This window comes from Helianthus annuus, chromosome 12 (genome assembly GCF_002127325.2).
Source record: "Helianthus annuus cultivar XRQ/B chromosome 12, HanXRQr2.0-SUNRISE, whole genome shotgun sequence".
In the NCBI taxonomy this organism is placed as follows: Eukaryota; Viridiplantae; Streptophyta; class Magnoliopsida; order Asterales; family Asteraceae; genus Helianthus; species Helianthus annuus.
In genome coordinates, this window is record NC_035444.2 from 77,110,730 (window position 1) to 77,127,372 (window position 16,643).

Sequence of the window (16,643 nt, forward strand, 5' to 3'; positions counted from 1 at the left end):
CAAACTTATGTAGTTGTGTGCTTTTATGTCTAAATCACCTAATCATATAAGGTTTTCATAAGTTAATAATGCATAACTTCACATAATATAATATGCTCCACTACCAATCATATATGTTAAATTGATGAAAAGAAAATATATAAAACAAAGCTGTTAAACAGCTAGTTTGGTCGCTGGTCTGCCAAGGCTACCAAATGCTTTTTTTATTTGTTTCATCCTTCAAACAATGGTAATTTCATAATGCATATTATGTCACTAATATATACCATTATTTTATGTCACATAAAAAGAAATAGGGTATTTATGGCTGTTAATAGCCATTTCGGCCAGGACCAAGACAACAACAATATTTTTGTTTATTATTAGTTAAACCCCCAACTAATCACATTTATTGCCAACCAACTTAAACCCTAATCCTTCCCTATAAATACCACTCTAATCCCAACCACTTTTCCACTTTACAAACTCTAATCTCACTCTCAAAACTCTCTCAAACTCCCTAAATTCGTAGCTGAAAGTGCAAGTTCGGACAGAAGCACTACCCTTCACGAAAATGAGCATAACTTCTTCATTTCTTGTCCGATTTAGTCAATTCTTTTTCCTATGTGCTTGGATTGACCTTAACTTCGATTCCATGGGTTTTTCACAGTAAGTAAGTCCCTGGAACTCTGGCAAAAAGGCTCCAAAGTTCACTGTTTTCATTTATCTTTACTAATCCTTGTTCAAACTTGAGTTTAACTCACTCAAACCCACATCCTTATGCTTATAATCACTTCTATGATTAGTTAAGCTTAAAAACGGGGCTGAGACATACAAAATCAGAGGTTAATCCTCATATACTTTCTGTTTTGTTTAGGGTTTTTAACCCACAAGTGATGTTCAAGCTTAAAACTTGATGAAGGTGTGATTATGGACTAACTTGGGTTGTCCAACATAGAATCCCCACATTACTTGATGATTTCTCATAGTGTAGTTGTTCTTATTCTTGTATTGATATTAGTTTATGACCCTCCTTGTATGTTTTTACATCAAGTGTAGTGGTGAACCATAAGAGGTACCTAAATGGAAGCTTGTTCTTCCTACCTCCTACATGAATTCTATGACACAATAGAGGTACCTAAATGGAGATTTATCTTCTACCTCATACTTGACTAATGGACTAAATAATACATAATACTTTTACATATATATACTATTCGAACCCTTGATGGTGGACTTGTGTTCATTCGTCAAGATATTAGAATAACATCATCTAAGACATAAGACTTGTTACGATTCTAATGAGTATATTACTCATGAAAACATTAACCCTTGAGGTTTGATAGTGTCAAGAACAAGTACTTGGTATTAAAGGATGATTACTTTCGAATACCCATATCCTTGCGTTTTAACTTCCTAAATCCCTACACGAACATGTTCAACCTTCTAACCTCATCAATTTCGTCACATTGGATAATCGGAAAGCATACGCAATATTGTGAGTATACTCGCAACCCCCTTTTTTTGTTTACCACTTTTTGGGGTGTAACATGTTTTACTATTAAACTACACTTAAACTTATTCTTTATGCAATGCACAAAACAATCCTTATACATGAATACTATGTAATGATACTTGATGCTTACGTGGACCATACTTATGCGATATGTTTTAGTCATTTGCTCTCACGAGCCTCCCTTCGACATGTATAGCGCTATAGGAGTAACGCACCCCCCCTTAAACTTGGGTCATGTTGAATTAATTAAACTTTCTTGCGTAAACAGAGGTTGGCTAGAAATATTGCATGCCACGTTAGGTTGATCTCGTATAGACTAAGTTGCCATGTGGATTCGTTTTAAACTTTTATACTTATGCTTATGCTTATACTTATGCTTATACTTATGCTTAAACTTGTATACTCGCCTTTGCTTTTGCATTGAACTTTATTTTAAACATGTTACAGGTTGAGGATGATGATGCTATGAAATGAAGTAGCGTTGATACCTAGATACACATATAGACGTTTAGGTTTAATCATTGTATCAATTTTGATTATGTTGTAGTGTATTTCCTTTGAACTTGACGTTATTTGATTTCTTTGTAATGTTTACGAATGAATTATGAAATGAAATCAGTTTATTAAATATTGTCACAAATAGCGTTATGATGTCTCTAGCAATCTTCACACTTCGTCTCATCCCGATGTTTCCGCCAATGGTTGGGGTGTGACATTTTGGGTCGCCTAGATGTATTGGGTTAACTTGTATTTTTTATTTAGGTGATACTCCTAGATTTGACAGGTATGTTACCCATAGTAGGTATGGATTTTTATGAGCTCCAAAAGTGGGTTGTATGATTTCTTATTTTTGGTCTCCCAAAGCTTGTTTTGGGAATGACACGGGGGGTATGCCCCCTTTGATGATGTAATTGGTTTGTTCTTTTAATATACTTTGCCTGGCTTTGCCCTTTACCAAATAAAAATGTAAAGTTGAGCCTTTCAAAACAAAACAAAGGTAAAGTTGAGTGAAGTTTCAGTTGAATTGACTCGAGTGTGACTTGACTCGAGTGTGTAAAATACACGTCCACTAGATCTTGATCTCAGAGATTAGGATGATATCACAGTGCTTGTATGGCAATCAGATAGGCTGTCCAATAATGCTATCTGATGTCATTATTGCATCATAAATCATTAATTTAAAATCTTTTAAACTATAAAAATCAAATTTTACCCTCTTCGAATTTCAAATTTCAAATTAGAAAATGGACTCCATTATTACATCTCTCCAAACCATCACATTTCAAATTCACATCCCACTTTCTCTCTCTATATCCTCTCTCTCTCTCTACTGGACCAGTATTAAATTCACATCTCACTTTCTCTCTCCATGTCCTCTATCTACCATGAATCAATCTGAAACATTCTTTCTTACACTAGAATCTTCGAATCCTTCACAAAAGACCAACTCCTGAACATCCTACAAACTGTCGTCGTTGGCGAGACTGTTGCCCTCTCCGTCGTTCGCTCCGTCGCCGACTCTGATCCGACTCACCGGCTGAGATCAGAGCCATTAACACAGCTGCATCGGCGATCCAATCGGCTGAGATCAGAGCCACTCAAGATTCTTTAGTTTAGGTAAAAAAAAAAGTTAACAATTCAATCCTTCTTAGTTGATTATGCTTTTTTGAATATTTCCTTGATGGGTTTTGTTCTTTGATGAATCTTGATGATACTGCTACAAAAAGAGGCATTTGCTATGAAGTTTTGCTACGAACTAAAATCGGTCGCAAATTTTGCTACAAATTAGCTACAAACACCATTTGCTACCATTTTGCTACGAATATTCCGTCGCAAATGAAATACGCAAAAAAATCCGTAGCAAATTCGTAGCAAAACTGGGGAAATAAATATAGAAAAAATAAGGAAGCAAAACCAAGAAAATAAATATTTGGAAACTAACAAAAAAAGGTTAAGTAAAATTCTTCGCAAAATTTGTAGCAAAGTTGAGAATATAAGTATTTAAAAAATAATTAAATAAAATGTTTAGCAAAATCTAGAAAAAAAATCTAAAACAAAATGTAGAAAAACTAGTAGCAACATCCGTAGCAAAACCGAGGAAACAAATATAAACTAAAATAAGGTATCAAACTTGGTAGCAAATCCATAAAAATAAATATTTAGAACTTAACTAAAAACATTAGATAAAATTCATAGCCAAATTTGTAGCAAAGTTGAGAATATAAGTATTTAAAAAATTATTAAATTAAATACCTAGCAAATTTTGTAGCAAAATCTAGAAAAAAGATATCTAAAATCAACATAAAAAAAACTTGTAGCATCATCCGTAGCAAAATCCATTGCAAAAACGATAAAAAATATTTAAAAACAAAATAATAACACTGGTGTCAAATTCAATAGCAACTTTGACAAAATAAATATTAAAAAAATAAAGCTATAAATCCGTAACAAAAACCATAGCAAAAATCAAGAAAATAAGTATTGAAAAATAATTAATAAATATATAGCAAACTAGAGAACATATATATTAAAATATTTTAATAAGTATACAAATAAATTTGTTTTGACTCATGCTAGGATTGAGGTTTTGTTTAATGACTAAAAAGATTAATAGTGACAAATCGTAGGTGTTAATAGATTGCCCGTTGTGATGTTGTGATCCATTAAGGCCCAATATGACATACGGTTGCCCATTTTGATCTATTAAGGTCTCATATAGTCTATTAAGACATATATGACCTACTATTGCCCGTTGTGATCCATTAAGGCCTAGTATGCTCCATTAAGACAAATATGACCTATTATTGCCCGTTGTTATCCGGTAAGGCTCAATATTGTTCACTAAGACATATATGATCTACTATTGTCTTTTGTGATCCATTAAGGCCTAGTATGGTCCATTAAGACAAATATGATATATTATTTTTTGTAGTAAACTAATAAGGCCCAATATTGTACTTTAAGACATACAATATCTAATATTTCCCGCAGTAATCCATTAAGACTGATTAAGACACATATGACCTACTATTGTCTGTTGTAATTCATTCAAGCCCAATATGGTCCATTAAGACATATACTATCTACTATTGCCCGTTGTGCCCCATTAAGGCTTAATATGGTATGTTATATAATATCTAATATTACATATAGTAATCCATTAAGGTCCAATATGGTCTATTAAGACATATGTGACCTAAAACGTGTATGACCCATTATATCTTATTAATTATCACATATCTTGGGGAATTACTAACCAAGATCATCATTGATGGTCAATGTTGGTCGTTGAGATTTGGGGTCAAAGTTAGCCAATTGTCAATTTTGGTTGATTAGAAACCATGGTAGTCAAATTATGGTTAATTGTGATAATGAAGGGCGATCACCACTTTGGTGGGGTGGTAGAGGCTTTATGCCTATTGGGAAGAGACCAGGGTTCAATTCATGGCATCGGGTAAACTTAGTGTAATTTAGAAGTAACCTTTGTCGTAAAAAAATTGTGACAATTAAGGTTACTAATTAAGGTCGTTAATGGTCAATTAGGGTCATTAATGATCAAATTGATTAATGGGTCAATAGACATCAATGTTGGTGAATTAAGGTAAATGATACTCAACTAATTTATATTTTGGTCAATTGATAAATATTGATAATGGAGTTAACTAGCGCCAATGCTTGTTTTGTAAGGTTAGTGATGGTCAGTTATGGTTGATGGTGGTCATTAATGGTCAAGCTCGATTGATGAGGTCAACAAACGTCAATATTGGTCAATCAGGAGTAATGAAGGCCAATTAGGCCTTATGATGGTCAATGATAATACATAGAGTCATTAATGGTAGGATCGATTTACGTGATCAATAATCGTCAATTTTGGTGACTTATGTTTCATGAAGGTCAATTAGGCCTACAATACTCGATTTGACCCTAGATTGGTTAACTATGGTTAGTCAATGTTGATGATGGTCAATATTGGCCAATTATGGCCAACGAGGTTAATACTAAGGCCGTCTGGTATACTCTAACACCCATAGGTGTTAATCCTACTTGGCATCCGTTAACACTTGTCATACCGCTCCTGGAGAGTGTTAAGAGGCATTAAAAATTTCACGTGTTAAGATGTTAACTTGGAGAGAGAGTGAGGGAATCAAGCATAGGAACATTTGCACACACACAACATGCTATATATATGTATTTTAATTAATTTAAGGGCGTTAATGGGGGTTAAACCAATTCCTTGGTATGAGGTGAAGTGAAAGAGGGTCATGTGGATAATGTAGCGCCTACGTGTAGTTAAGGGGCGTGAAAGTATACCCCATGGCCTAATAAATGATGGTCAACGAAGGTTAATGTTGGTCGGTTAATTTCATACTTTTACAATATAACATGGGATCGAGATCACCAAGACACACTTGAAAACTGTCCCATTGCAATACTTAATGGCCAACGGGGTTAATAATAACAAATGATGGTTAATGAGTGTTATTGTTGGCCGATTAAGTACATATTTTTAAAGTATGGTATAAAACCGAGATTATCAATACACATCCGAAAACTGTCCCGTTGCAATGCTTAGTGATGGTCAATGAAGGTAAATGAAGATCGACTACGATTAATACGAGTTAACGAGGGATAATATTTTTTCAATAATGAACATAATAACATACTAAAACCAAATATTACATATTTCAATGTGTCTAATCTAATATGTTACTTAATTTTCATTCATTTTATTTTTTATTATATTTTTTTAGAATAGCAAAGAATTGTTTTTTATTTTATGATTTATACAAATAATAGGCGCGTTTGTGATAGTAAGACTACTCAAGTATGGATGAAAATTGAACTTGAACCAACTGGGTAAACCCAAAAACCGATATATTTGGGACATGTAATCGGGTATAGGTCGGGTTTGTGATTAGTTTTTTTTTCATGGGTTTGGGATTGGTTTTGGACAAGCTTACCTAATCAGGATTGGGGTTAGGATTACTTAATATCGTCCAAGTTGTATAAGTTAAACTCAGATTCGTTTATTAAACGAACTTATTTTTAGGTTTGAACTTTTAACAAGCCGATCCCGGCCACTCGGGTAGCTCACTAAATAGAGCTTTTTTACATCATATTCAAACTTTCTCTCTCTATTTTTTAATTTGTAATCTTATTTGAAAATTTATAAATATAAATACAAATACAAATTCATTTATCAAAATCCCCTCCAAAATTGCTACTTCCCTCTGAAATGAATATATGTACAAAATCCCTTGAAAATCATTTTCCATTCCCCCCAAAAAACGGGTTTCCAAGTTTCCCGCTTCCCCCTTTTCACCAAAACTAATTCACATTCAAAATTTCATTATCTCCCTCCTTAAATTTATTTACACTTCTGCTCCTCCTCCCAAGTCCCAACCCCAAAACGATTTTCTAATCCATATCTAAGAAAATTGTATCTCGTTGAGAAAGAGATGTGCTGCTTTAATGGAGTGTTAGCGTAACTGGAGAGGCTAGAGGAAGAACCCAAAGCTTCTCATATTTGTTGAGACTAGCGTTTATAAGTGACAACAAACATTGCATACGTGGTCAAACCAGAATCAAACAAAGCCACCTTTACGTCACGTAAACACGGACATAAACGCCAACGACGCTGAACATAGAAGACGAATCCGGCAAAGAGCTTGAAGAAGGTAAAATGGAGGCATAATTAAGTAGTTATAATGTTAATGCTTTGCAATTCGGATATAGTGGTGAGAATTTCAACCTCAAGATTTCTACTTGATTTGGTTGTCGTAGCCGGTGCCAACAAATCTGGTATTTGCTAACGCTAAGTTCTAAATTGTTAGTTGTATTTGAAGTTTATAAGTTATAGATTTTAAAATTACAACATTTATTTATAATATATATGTTCTGTTTGTTCATGCAATTTCCTATCAATTTTGAATGATTTTGACTATTTGTAGATGTTGGACTAATTAGCAAAGAAAATGAAGGCTGCTCTTGGTGACTTGCGGCGGGCAGCCATGTGTTTGTCCCCTACAACATGTGCAGAGAAGGTATGCTCATATTATTTTGTGGACTACAAACTGTTGATAATCTAATGAGCCTATTTTGTTTATTTTTATTTTGGTATTTACCTAGCAAACATATCTTACGGTTTGCCTCATGGATATATTTTCAGCTTTAGGAATTCAAAGATAAATCTTCACTCTTCTTCGGTGTTCAATTGATCCATTATATACATGAATAAGATTCTTATTTATTTTTATATTTTTACATTCTTGGCATTCCGCCGCTTTGTTTCATATGTCATCCATTTCATTAATTTGTAGAAGGAAGCTCACTTGATTTTTGGTTGGTTTTTTATTGTATTACATTTGGGAAAGTTGGATATTATGTTCTATTGGTATGTATATCTATCATTGATTCATTTGTATATATTTGCAGAAACATGAATACATTTATACATGTTATAATTGTAAAATAATTTAATTTTTTTAAATATCATCGACAAAACTGTAGCCAAATTTGTATCATCAAGAACTTCCAATGCCTGTAGCTAGGTTCATAGTAAAATCTAACAAAATTTGTATCATATTTTGTAGCTAATTTCATAAATAGTTGGTAGCAAATATCGTAACAAAAAGTGTGGCATAATCATAGCAAAGTCAGTAGCTAAAATCCATAGCTAAACCTTTGTAGCAAAGTTCTGTAGCAAAATCCGTAGCGAGCAATTTCGTAGCAAAATCCATAGCTACAATAGCAATGACCATTTTTTGTAGTTAAAATCGTCGCAAATTAAATTTCATAGCTAAAATCTGTAGCAAATAATTTAGCGACGAGACTTGTAGCTACGAACCGAATTCGTATCAAATTCGTAGCAAAACGGGTGTTTGCTACCGATTAGCTACGAATTTAGCCATAGCAAATGCCTGCTTTTGTAGTAGTGTGGGTTTTTGTTTTCTTTAAATTTAAGATCTGGGTTTTTGTTTTCTGATCATTTTCTGCCAATATATTCATAGTTAAAGATCTTGATATATGTTTGATTAAATAAATATATATTTCAATGTCATAAATATGTTAGATGAAATATAAATTGTGGGTTTTGAATCTTTTGATTGATTTTGTATTTTCATATGTAAAAAAAGGGTTGCGCTGATGCAGAGCTCAAGAATGCTTATAAGAAGCTTTCACTGGTAACCAATATTGATCTAAAATGAGTTGTTGCTTTTAGAGTTTGATACCATATTCAAAAGTTTTTTTTTTTTTTTTGATCGTTTGGTTTTAGAGATAGAACCCAGATTGTTGTTCTGCATTAGGAAACTTAAACATGTGGAAGAAGCAAAGAATAAGTTTCAAGCGATACAAGAAGCCTATTCTGGTAATTAATGTATTTGGTTTTGTTAATAAAGGTGTTATCTTGAATGATCTTGTAGTGTTAAATTTCTTTTTATAATGTTTACAGATATTCGTGTTAATAAGTTGTTTACTTGCAATTTTGTGTTTCATAATTGATAATGTCGTAATGAAATGCGGTGGTGATCATCGTGCCAATCATTTTTTTGTTGCTTTATAGATACTCTGTGGAGATTATGTTATTTTCAGTTTGGGTTTGTAGGTTTAGTAAAATATTTGGAAATTTGATTGTGAGATTTGAGTATTTCATAGTGAATGTTTGATGGAATATTTGTAGGGTGAAATTCGAGTGAGGGTGATTGACTTTCTAAACAGGGCTGCAACAGTGCTTCCTATAATTGTTGAGGATGTTGCCAGAAATGGAGTTGAAATTGAGATGGCTTTGTGGGTATAATGTTTATATTTTTTCTTTAGCTATAAGGATGATTATTTACAAGTGTTTTAATTATCTGTTAGATTTAATGATTTTGAATGTTCTCGACACATATTCTTTAAAGATTTTAAGATGAGTTACCATAGCTCTACAAAAGTTTGATGACTGCTTCTAGATTGCGAAACTATAACTTTTTGGCAGCTTATTGATGTTTATCAGAACTGGGAAGCCTATAGAGAACATGTAACGCCTCGCTTTTGAAACCTTCCTTATTTAGAAAGATTATTTATATCCCTATTTTTGGAAACTTATATTCGTAACTGAAGAAACACTAGATAAATGGTCGGAACCGAGATATCTAGGGGGTTTGAATCCGCATAAAAAGGTTGGTTTCCACTCGATCGCTTCAGGTCTAACAGACCTTCTTCTCCGATAGTTCTGCAAAAAAAGAACACCGTTAGCCTCGCCAAGGGGAGAAGGGGGTTCTCTCCTTGACCCGACTCCGGTGTGAGAATAAGTATTGATAATGAAGAAGAAGGTGTATTTGAGAAGTGTGTGTAACTTGTATTCGTACCTGATTTTTCTCATATTTATAGCCGGGAGTCGCTTAAAGGCGAGAAAATCCGTTAGTGAAAAGAAGACGGAAGATGCTAACCCCGTAAGCGGTTATGTTTCCTTCCGTTAATACTCCTTGATCCGACGTGATAGCACACGGATCGTGGTTTTAGATCAAGGGCTAGGGATTGGCCACGTGTAAAGTAACTAAGTGGAGATTACTCTTCATTTGCATGCATTCGTTGTGAATTTAGGGACGACTGATATAGTGACACGTGTCCAGACGGTTGTAACCGTCGTGGTGGTGCACGAGTGTATTATTTCTAGAAGATTACTGCTGTAATCTGGTGTGACACCTTATCGTGTGGAAACAGGTGAATAAATCCCAAGTCTGGGCAAATAATATCCAAGTCTGGATATTAAGCGGAAGCATCTAACTTCGGATTCTTATCCTTTGTTTTGTGTAGGAAAGGCGCAAGGTTTTATGGTTCCCTTTGGGCGCAAGTGTTGACTGTTGTAGGTCTTTTGAGCCTTTCTTTTTGTGAGACCAGTGCGCGGCCGCGCAAGGTACCAGACTGAAAGTTAAGGTTGTGGTATGGTCCCAAGCACTTATTATGATGTTTTTGGGACCTTACCCCTTCAAGTCCCCCCAGTCTAGTGTTGTACTTATGCAAATAAGTGGAGCACTGGACTTGTGAGGGGGAAATGCTTTTGGGCGCGAAAAATAATAAAACTTCTGAACAAAGTTTCATTTTGATTTTTGTACAGGTTTTTGAAAATCTTTGACTGGTACAGTGAATTGAGTGACAATCTGTCATTGTCAGTTGTGTTTACTGTCCGTATCTTATATGCGCGCGTGCAAACGCGTGTGTACTTTTCCTGCTGCTTGGAGAACTGTGATATCCGGAAGAGTCGCTGTGACGGTTACCGATGCTATTTATTGCGATAAGTATATATAACGTTTGGATAACCTCTTTTGTGCAATCATTGTTTCGTTGAAAAACTTTCCCCCTTCCTTGTTTCTAAAAGAAAAAATCCATCATTCTCCCTCTTATGTCAACCGGAGAACATCAAGAAGATCTTGCTGAAGAAATGTCGGCTGAACTTCCACCGTTGAAATGGCCTAGAGCGTCTTTCGATGGTTTAATTCAGAATTTTAAGTTCCCAGAAAACTGGGGTGCTTTGTACCCTGAAGAAGGGCAGACGGCGGCGGATGCTCCGGTTGGGTATATTACTCTCTTTTGGGATTTTTTCTGTGATGGTAACTTTCGCTTGCCTGTTACTAGATTTTTTCTTGAAATCCTTGAGTTTTACAACCTGCACATCTCCCAACTTCACCCTATTGGCATGGTTAGGGTTCGACATTTCGAATTCGTGTGTCGGACAATGTATGTTGAACCAACCGTTCCCCGATTTAGGGTTTTTCATCAGATGCATTGTACCCAAGGGTTCTATTCGTTCGTTCAGAGGGTTTCTGCAAAGAAGATTTTACTGCAACCCCCAAAATCCTTCCACGATTGGAAGCAAAAATTCTTCTTTATCAAGGCCGGAGTGATTCCGATGAAGATGGTTCTAATGGGGAAGGACGATGTTCCGATTGAAACGCTTCAGACCCTAGTTAATGAGAACTGGTATCAAGATCTGAAAGATGTGCCCAATATTGCGTTGCCGGAGAAAGCTCTTGTTGGAGCCGGCATGAGTTTGAACTGGAAGATGGAGCGTGACGACAAACCCGTATACACGGAGGATGGTCATAGTAAGTTTGGGGTTCTTCCTTTTTTTCTCTCTTCTTCTCTTTTTTTTTTTTTTTTTTTGACCTGCTGCTCTCTTCAAATGTAGTTGTTTCTCTGTATGTTGTTGCCTTCAAGAGGGAAGGCGGACGAATGGGTACGATCAAGAAAAAGCCTGAAGAGGAGCTTTGGTACCACCGTATCGTAAGAAATTTTGTTCTTCCGCGGGATGCGGATTTATCTGTTCAACCGATTGCTGGTGCGGGTAAGTTATATCTGTTTTTGTTTTCCTTTTTGCGTTTTGTGGGTAAGTTTTTTATTCTGCGCCATTGTAGGTGAGTTGTTGAATTTGGGCATAGGCCCTGAAAAGAAAAAACGCGCAACAACTTCTATTTCTGCGTGTAAGAGGAGTGAGGCGGTTAAGGTTCAACCTTTGAAGGTGAAGAATGTTGGAGAGAAGAAAGGTACGCACCATTCTTCTGACTCCAGGTGTGATTATGTGGTGGTTTCTGACTCTTTGGAGGGTTTTACTCCTGTAGTGACTGTACGAGAACCGAAGCCTGGCCCGAGGGATTCTGTTGATATTCCCCCTTCCACTCCAAGCGAGCCTATCGATTTGGATTCTAGTCCCGAGCATTTGGTACATAGGAAGGCTGGTAAAAGGAAACAAACTGATACTGATGCGGAGGGTCGTCCTCCTAAAAAAGTTCAGAGGAAGAAAATTACCAGAAAAGGGAATCTTGATGCCTTTGTTTCGGAATCTGTTCCTGGTAAGTGGCGTCTTTCCTTGTTTTCTTTATGCGGACTAGATCCTTATGGATTTTTATTTTTCCAGAAGTTCCTGTTGCTCCTATTCCCACAAAACTGCAATCTGTGGTAAATGAAGAACTTCCCTCTACCCCTCCACACACTTCTGTTGCTGATCAGCTGGAACCTACAGAGGTTGTAGACGATGGTGTGAAGAAGACTGTTGAAGCTGAGAAGCCTGTTGGTGTTGATCCAAGTGTGGTGGATGATGCTGATAATCCCTTAACCCCCGAGGTTGTTGTTCAAGATTTGGGAAAAGAGACAACTGAAGAAACTTCTACTCCTTCCCCTAAACCTTCTGACACTATGCCGGAGCATGTTGAGAAGGTGACAGTTGAGGGGCAAGACTCGTCTGCTGGTATTAGTAAACATTCCCCGATCTGCCCAGAGGAAACCTTGGGAGATTATTATTACCGGACTTATACGGAGAAAGATGCTGCTGATCCTCACGCCCCCGTTTGGAATTTAAAGAAAGGTGATACTTTCTCGGATTGGCATGTGTGCCAAGATTGGTTGCAGGGGATACTTCCACCTGAGGAGATTAAGTTTCAGGAAGATCGGTCTTATGAGCAGTTCTACCAGTCTTATTTTGCAGAAACTGCTTCTCATGTCTCTACCACTCACCGCATAGTGCGTGAGTGGTATAGCATGCATAAGGAGCAGGAATCCTTTATGGCGTCTCAGAATAAATTCGCCAAAGATGAGAGACGTCTGGCTCAGTTGATGGCTAAATTAGAAGCTGATCAAGCCAAGTTTGAGACTGAGCGCAAGACTGAGGAATGGTCTGTTGCTGGTTGGAGAAGAAAAGCAGAAGCTGAAGCTGCTCTCCTTTCCGAGGAACGTAAAAATTGGAGAAAGATTTGCGAAAAAGATAATGCTGAGAAAGCAAACCTTCGTAATATCATTAATAACCTCAAGGCTGAGGTTGAAAAACTGAAGAATCGGGATGCGGAGGTAGAAAAATTGAAGAAAGAGAAAGCTGATGCAGAAGCTGCGCTGGCGGAGGCGCATTCTCATAGGGAGCGTAGTGAGCAACGAGAGGTACAAGCTTTTGCCACCCTTGCCCTTAGAGATAAAGAGTTGGAAAAACTTACTGCAACTTAAGAAGGATCTGGAGCTTGCGCATTCCGAGAATACTGAAACCTCCCGCCGTTTGACTGAGGTTGAAGAGAAATTAGAAAATTCAGAAACGGCGCGGGTTACAGCGGAAAGCGAGCTTGAACCTTTAAAGAATGATATGGCATGGTTGAAGAATCGCGGGATTGCCTGCGTAAGTTTCTTCTCTCTTTCTTGTTGTGGAATGCGCTTTTTTGACACTCATTTTTGATTTCATAGGTTGCGGAATCTGTGTTAAACTCTGAAGAGCTTGATAAAACCGTTGCTAATTTAATGGTTGCTGCGCGACGTGATGGGTATGCGCAAGGATATGCTGAATGTTCCCAACATGTGAGCAGTGCATTAAAAGTTAACTGGGATGATAGTAAGTCTGCAACTTTTGGCGTAAATACTGGCGCCGCGCTTGCTTCCATGAAGACAGAGTTTAATAATTTGCAACTTCCGGTTATGGATTTGATAAACATAGCGCTGCAATCGGATGACCACGTAGCGCGATTAAAAGAGATCTTTCCGGATGAGGGTGAAGATTTAGAGTAGTTTTAAAATTGTATTTGAACAATTTTTTATGTAATATGCGGGATTTAAATCCCTGTTTTGATAGTGCGCTGTTGCGCAAGTATCTTAAACACTGCCGTGTTTGAAAATCTTAAGGACGTATCTGTACGTTTGAGAACAACATGTTTCTATTTGTTTTGTTTAATGATTTTACAATATTTTGCATGAGTACAATTGCTTTTATTGAGTAAGGCGAATGAAGTTGGTATAAAGCTCATGTGTGAATTTATGGTCGTTTGTGACGTGATCACTGACCGCGCATGGAGCTTGTTTTGTAACTACCATAATGTTTTTGCGCTTACTACAAGAAATTGCATACACTTTGTAAACACAAAAATAATAGAAACTTTGCAATTTTATTCCTGGATAGAGCACAGAGGCTTTACAAAGTTTTGGTAATAATTATGTGGAACTTAACTTACTCTCTGGTATTTCCGCCGTATTTGATGGATCATGTCTTTCCGCGGGAAACTTACGGAGTCGTCACTTAGGTTTTTGCCCGTTTACTTGGGCCCTCCTCCCCCCGGGTTATCTGCTTAATTTCTTTTCGTACATTTTGGAGTAAATGCGTTAGTTCGCCGCTCTTGAGGGCTTTCTCTATTTCTGTGCGCAGAGAGATGCAGTTGTTAGTGGTGTGCCCGGTGTCTTTGTAATATTCGCAGTATTGTGCCGGGTCTTGTCCACGTTTATTTTTCATCGGGATCGGAGGTTTGAATTGATAGTCTTCAGTACTTAAGACCTCCGCCGGGGTTTTTGTTAGGGGAGTCCACTGTCTCTCCCTATTTTCCTGCCTGCTTTCCCGCTGCGCGGAGAGTTTGTTGATTGTTGTGCGGGCGTCTTCGGACGAACGCCTTCCTGTTCCAGACTCACGCCATGATTTTTTAAACCTTCTTTCGCCGGTTAAGCTTAAATCCGCGGGCTATTGTGCGGTGGTGGTGGCCTGTTTGTTGTGAGGTTTTTCTCAGTTTGCGCATAAACTTTGGCCGCCGCCATTATTTTTTCCCAACTTGTTGGAAGGCCTTCTGTTCCAGATAAGACTTTAACCATGTCGTCGCATCGAACCGCGTACTTGAATTGAGCATGGATCAATTGTTCGTGAACACCGCCAATTTCCAATACTTCTTTATTGTATCTGGTGATGAAATCTTCCAAATTTTCGTTATCCCGGCGCCAGATGTTCATGACGTCGGATGTATCACGGATGGAACGCCGCTGTTGGCTGAAGTGTGTCAAAAACTTTTCTCGCAGATCCTTCCATGATTCGATCTGTCCGGTTGGTAGGTTATCGAACCAAATTCGCGCTGGGCCGGTCAGGGTTTGTACGAACAGATGACACCATAGCGGGAGAGTCCAACCCCCAACCAGACTTGCGCTGGTAAATACCCTTAGGTGATCGTCGGGGTCTGTTAACCCGTTAAACTTCCCTATGTTGGATGGTAATTTAGCCTTCTCCAATGGAGCTAAAGCTATTTCTAGTATGAACTTTGAGTTTTCCGCTGCTTCTGCAGGGCGGTATACCAAGTCATAGTTGTGTTCTGCCTCAGGGTTATAAACCGCTCGAGGCCTGTACTTGCTATAGTTTGGTTGCAACCGATTGAACACACTGGTATTTGCACTTAACCGGTATGTTGGATCGGATTCATCAATGTGGGTATCTCGCTGAGAACCCAACCTATCATGAACTGATTGTCTTCGGTGCGTTCTGCCATGGTTCTCTCTCTGGTGACTTCCTGTCTGAATGTGTTGTGACGTAGATCTGGCATAAACTTCTGTACCTTCATAGGTTGATTCTTCCCGCTGAGAGGCATGAGCATGAGATCCCGGTCTTTGTGATTGAGTCAGGGGAGCAGTTTGGGCACATAGCTGTGTGTATGCTGCGTTTAATGCCCCTTGAGACCGGACATACCAGGATATCGGATTTTCTCCTGGTGGTAAAATTGATTGAGCAGGGTTTGCTGGTAACATTCCTGCAGTGATAGGATCATTTGCTCGATTGGATTGAACCTCGTTATCGTCCGAGGCATCTTCCAGAATTCCTTCTACGTGTAAATAGTTTGGTCGAGGACCAGGTTGCCGGTGAGATGACGAATTTTCTGCCTTGTGCAAAACAGAAAATGAAAAGAACTAAATCGAAACGAGATGAAAACTAGAAAAAACAGAGGAATCGGTGGGCGCCAATGAAGAAACACTAGATAAATGGTCGGAACCGAGATATCTAGGGGGTTTGAATCCGCATAAAAAGGTTGGTTTCCACTTGATCGATTCAGGTCTAACAGACCTTCTTCTCTGATAGTTCTGCAAAAAAGAACACCGTTAGCCTTGCCAAGGGGAGAAGGGGGTTCTCTCCTTGACCCGACTCCGGTGTGAGAATAAGTATTGATAATGAAGAAGAAGGTGTATTTGAGAAGTGTGTGTAACTTGTATTCGTACCTGATTTTTCTCATATTTATAGCCGGGAGTCGCTTAATGGCGGGAAAATCCGTTAGTGAAAAGAAGACGGAAGATGCTAACCCCGTAAGCGGTTATGTTTCCTTCCGTTAATACTCCTTGATCCGACGTGATAGCACACGGATCGTGGTTTTAGATCAAGGGCTAGGGATTGGCCACG